This window comes from Arachis duranensis, chromosome 9 (genome assembly GCF_000817695.3).
Source record: "Arachis duranensis cultivar V14167 chromosome 9, aradu.V14167.gnm2.J7QH, whole genome shotgun sequence".
Taxonomy (NCBI): Eukaryota; Viridiplantae; Streptophyta; class Magnoliopsida; order Fabales; family Fabaceae; genus Arachis; species Arachis duranensis.
The window spans coordinates 57,820,525-57,826,180 of NC_029780.3; the positions used below are offsets into that span (position 1 = coordinate 57,820,525).

At 37.5% G+C, this 5,656-nt stretch overlaps 1 non-coding gene across 1 annotated transcript; it reads left to right on the forward strand.

Moving 5' to 3' along the window:
* The first annotated feature begins 3,964 nt into the window (after window positions 1–3,964).
* LOC127741841 (small nucleolar RNA R71) lies at window positions 3,965–4,068 on the forward strand. Its single transcript, XR_008003046.1, has one exon. It is a non-coding gene; the product is annotated as a small nucleolar RNA R71 (small nucleolar RNA).
* Window positions 4,069–5,656: the final 1,588 nt, after the last annotated feature.

Sequence of the window (5,656 nt, forward strand, 5' to 3'; positions counted from 1 at the left end):
TGAGACTTTCCCAGATGAGCAACTCTTTGCCATTCAGGAAGCTCCATGGTTTGCAGATATTGCAAATTATAAAGCTGTGAGGTTCATACCCCAGGAGTACAGCAGGGTGCAAAGAAAGAAATTAATTTCAGATGCCAAGTACTACCTATGGGATGAGCCATATCTCTTTAAGAGATATGTAGACAGAATGATCCGCAGATGTGTACCCAGAGAGGAAGCACAAAAGATCCTATGGCACTGCCATGGATCACAGTATGGGGGACATTTTGGAAGTGAGCGAACAGCCACTAAGGTCCTCCAATGTGGCTTCTACTGACCTACTCTCTATAGAGATGCCCGAGAGTTTGTGCGTAACTGTGACAGCTGCCAAAGAGCTGGTAACTTGCCTCACGGATACGCCATGCCTCAATAAGGGATCTTAGAGATTGAATTGTTTGATGTATGGGGGATTGACTTCATGGGTCCGTTCCCACCATCATACTCAAACACTTACATTCTGGTGGCAGTGGACTATGTATTCAAGTGGGTAGAAGCAATTGCTACACCCACTAATGATACTAAGACAGTGCTGAAATTCCTCCAGAAACACATCTTCAGCAGATTTGGTGTTCCCAGAGTCATAATCAGTGATGGGGTACTCATTTCTGCAATAAACAGCTTTACTCTGCTATGGTCTGATATGGAATTAGCCACAAAGTGGCAACCCCGTATCATCCACAGACAAATGGGCAAGCTGAAGTCTCTAACAGAGAGCTAAAAAGAATCCTAGAATGGACTGTAATTGCCCGAAGAAAGGATTGGGCAAAGAGCTTGGATGATGCTCTGTGGGCATACAGAACAGCATTCAAGACTCCAATAGGAACCTCTCCATACCAACTTGTGTATGGCAAGGCCTGTCATCTGCCCGTGGAATTGGAACATAAAGCCTACTGGGCAACCAGATTCCTAAACCTGGATGCTAAGTTAGCTGGTGAGAAAAGATTGCTCTAGCTAAATGAGCTAGATGAATTTAAACTCAGTGCCTTTGAAAATGAAAAGATTTATAAGGAAAAGGCAAAGAAGTGGCATGACAAGAAGTTGTCATCCAGAGTCTTTGAGCCAGGACAAAAAGTTCTGCTCTTTAACTCTAGGCTCAGATTGTTCCCAGGAAAACTTAAATCCCGGTGGAGGGGTCCGTATGTGATTACAGGAGTGTCACCATATGGATATGTTGAGCTTCAGGATACTGATTCTGACAAAAAGTTCATTGTTAATGGACAGAGGATCAAGCATTATCTTGAAAGCAATTTTGAGCAAGAATGCTCAAAACTGAGGCTGGAATGATCCTTAGTGAAGGTCCAGCTAAAGACAATAAAGAAGCGTTTGCTAGGAGGCAACCCAGTCATTAGTAGGTTATATGTTTTGTTTCTACAAGGGCAATTATCAAAATTGAAAGAATTCACAGAGTTACAGAAGGATTCAGTACAAAAAGCAGAGAAAAAGAGCTTGCTGGAGAAAAAACGCCAGTAGGGGGTACTTTGGGCGTTAAACGCTAGAATGTGCACCATTCTGGGCGTTTAACGCCAGTAAAGGTGCCATTTTGGGCGTTAAACGCCATAATGGGCACCATTCTGGGCGTTTAATGCCAGGTGTGCAGCATCCTGGGCGTTTAGCAAAACGCCCAGTGATAAAGGGAATTCTGGCGTTTAACGCCAGCCAGGGTACCTGGCTGGGCGTTAAACGCCCACAATGGCCAACAATTGGGCGTTAAACGCCAGAATGGTATCCATTCTGGCGTTTAACGCCAGAAAGGTGGGGGACGGAGATTTTGCTTTCTAATTAAAATTTTTTCAAACTTTCCTGTTTTGATCCATAATTTTCTACATAAACACATTTCAAACTTTCATCATTCACCTACAAAAACATGATTTTCAAGCATTAAACAACAAGATTTCATGATCAAACCATCACACAAACACCCAAAATCAAACCTCAAGCAACAAGATCTGATTTAACACTTCAAGAACACAGCCAATCATTGATTAATTTACCAAACCTTACCTCCTTTGCTGTTGTCCAAGATTGCACCAAAAACAAGCTTCCAGAAGCACTTTTACGCCTATTTTAACATCAACAACAACTTTAGAATCTTATGAACCATGAAGGCTGAAGCTTCATGATGATGAAAAGAATGTTTTCCTCACCTTAAGGTAACTAGAAATCACGTTTTCTTGGAGCTTTTGGTGATTGAATAAGAGATCCTAAGAGAAAACATGAAGAAAACATCATTAGCTTAAGGAACCACCATGGCCGAACCTTCAAGGAGGAGGAGCAGCTTTCATACCTTGATTTACTCCATGAAAAGTGACATAGAAATGAAGAGGAGGAAGAGGTGAACACTTTGGTAAGATTATATTTTTTATAGGGGTTCCGGTTTGAGAAAGAACGGAGAAAGAAGCTCAGGTGTTCATGGAAGTTTCATGGTTTTCTTTCATGGTGTTCTAAGCTTTTCCAAGAACAGAAATGATAGCCAAGCTGTCCAAGGGAGGCCGTGGCTTTTGGATGATGATTATCCAAAAGTTACTTGTCAAAATATCTCACAAAGGATAATTACTAAAGCTAGATGTATTAGAACTTAAGTAATTACACTGCCAATGGATAAACATTAAGTTACTTAGTGTAAATGACACTAGTAACTGGATAATCATAAGAATAAAAGATATATGATGAAGTATTAGCAGTGCTAAGTTCATCTAAGATTGCCGGTATTATCCGTTACCGGTAGATTTCTAGCTCAGTTATTATATTACTAAACATAGATCAACATTAATCACAGTAGAGAAGATAATAATATAATATTCAGAATCAAATAATAATATATGAATATTATATTAATATAATTTTTCTCTCGAAATTCGTGACCGGCTCGTCACATAGAGACTAACCACAGAAATCAGAATTTTGAAATTCGGGCCCGAAGTGGCTCAAAAACGTAACTCTTCGCGACGTGCCTTCTTAGATTAGGAGAGGTGTCCTGTGCAATCAAGCTGCTGACTCAACAGCTTGATGACACAGCACCTGTGCAGTGGAGGTGCTTACATGCATAGAAATTCCTAAAAATTCTGTAAAAATTCCGTTTGATCCCGAAAAAGCGCCGTTTCTTCGGGGCTAGGCCGTTACAGGATTCACGTCCTCCTCCTCCTCTGTGCATTCGGCCACACCAAGCAAGGTTATGGTCTTGCACTCTCTTTTTGGATTTTCTTTTGTATTGCTTGGGAGACTACTAGGAGGAGTTTCAGTGACTTTCTTACTCAGCTGACCCACTTGTGCCTTCAAATTTCTAATGGAGGACCTTGTTTCATTCATGAAACTTAAAGTGGCCTCAGATAGATCAGAGATTATGTTTGCTAAGATAGAGGGGCTCCGCTCAGAATTCTCTGTCTGTTGCTAAAAAGATGATAGAAATGGCTTGCTATTGCTAAACCTGTTTCTTCTACCATTGTTATTATTGAAGCCTTGCTTCTGTGGATCCTTCCATGAAAAATTCAGGTGATTTCTCCATGAAGGGTTATAGGTGTTGCCAAAGGCTTCACCCATGTAATTTACCTCTGCCATTGCAGGGTTCTCAGGATCATAAGCTTCTTCTTGAGAAGATGCTTCTTTAGTACTGTTGGATGCATTTTACAATCCATTGAGACTCTGAGAAATCATGTTAACTTGCTGAGTCAACATTTTGTTCTGAGCCAATATGGCATTCAGAGCATCAATTTCAAGAACTCCCTTCCTTTGAGGCGTCCCATTACTCACAGGATTCCTTTCAGAAGTGTACATGAACTGGTTATTTGCAACCATGTCAATGAGTTCCTGAGCTTCTACATGCGTTTTCTTTAGGTGAATAGATCTACCTACAGAATGGTCCAATGACATCTTAGACAATTCAGACAGACCATCATAGAATATATCCAGGATGGTCCATTTTGAAAGTATGTCAGAAGGACACTTTTTGGTCAGTTGCTTATATCTCTCCCAAGCTTCATAGAGGGATTCACCTTCTTTTTGTCTGAAGGTTTGAACATCCACTCTAAGCTTGCTCAACTTTTGAGGAGGAAAGAACTTGGCTAAGAAAGTTGTAACCAGCTTATCCCAAGAGTCCATGCTGTCTTTAGGTTGAGAGTCCAACCATACTCTAGCTCTGTCTCTTACAGCAAAAGGGAAAAGCATAAGCCTGTAGACCTCGGGATCAACCTCATTGGTCATAACAGTATCACAAATATGCAAGAATTCAGTTAAGAACTGAAAAGGATCTTCTGATGGAAGTCCATAAAACTTGTAATTCTGTTGCATCAGAGAAACTAATTGAGGCTTTAGCACAAAATTGTTTGCTCCAATGGCAGGGATTGAGATGCTTCTTCCATGTAAGTTGGAATTTGGTGCAGTGAAGTTACTAAGCATCTTCCTTGCATTGTTGGCATTGTTGTTATTTTCGGCTGCCATGTCTTCTTTTTTTTCGAATGTTTCTGTCAAGTCCTCTCCAGAAGGTTGTGCTTTAGCTTCCCTTAGCTTCCTCCTTAGAGTCCTTTCAGGTTCAGGATCTGCTTCAACAAGAATGTCCTTGTCCTTGTTCCTGCTCATATGAAAAAGAAGAGAATAGAAAAGAAGAGGAATCCTCTATGCCACAGTATAGAGATTCCTTTATGTGAGTAGAAGAAGAAAAGAATAGAAGAAGGAGAACAAAAAAATTTGAACACAGAGGAGAAAAGAGGGTTCGAATTTTTAGATGAAGAGAAGTGCTAGTAAATGAATAAATAAATTGAAGAAGATGAGATAGGGGAGTAATTTTGAAAATTAATTAAAAAGAAAAGGAAAATATTTTTGTTTTTATTTTAAAATTAGTTAGTATTCAAAAATAAGAGGAGAAGTAAGATAAAAATTAAAATTTAAAACAACTAGTTAATTAAAAAGAATTTTGAAAAAGGGTGAGGAATTTTCAAAAATTAGAGATAGAAAAGTAGTTAGCTGGTTTTGAAAAAGATAAGAAACAAACAAAAAAGTCAATTAGTTAGTTGAAAAAGATTTGAAAATCAATTTTTAAAAGATAAGAAGTTGGAAAAGATTTTGAAATTGATTTTGAAAAAAGATATGAATTGAAAAAGATATGTTTGAAAAGATATGATTGAAAAGATATGGTTGAAAAAGATTTAATTTTTAAAATTGATGACTTGACTTAACAAGAAACTAAAAGATATGATTCTAGAATTTAATGATTGAACATTTCTTAACAAGAAAGTAACAAACTTCAAATTTTTGAATCAATCACATTAATTGTTAGTAAAGTTTTCGAAAATAAAAGATAAAATTAAGAAAAAGATTTTTGAAAATAACTTTTAAAGAGTTTTCGAAAATAATAAAAAAAAGTGAAAAAGATTTGATTTTTGAAAAATATTTTGAAAAGATAGGATTTTAGAAATTGAAATCTTGACTTGACTAACAAGAAACAACTTATTTTAAAAATTTTTGACTAAGTCTACCCAAGGATTTCGAAATTTATGAGAGAAATAAGGAAAATATATTTTTTTGATTTTTTTGACTTTAATGATGAGAGATAAAAACAACTAAATGACTCAAAATTTAAAAATTATGAATCAAAACACATGATGCATGCAAGAACCCATTGAAG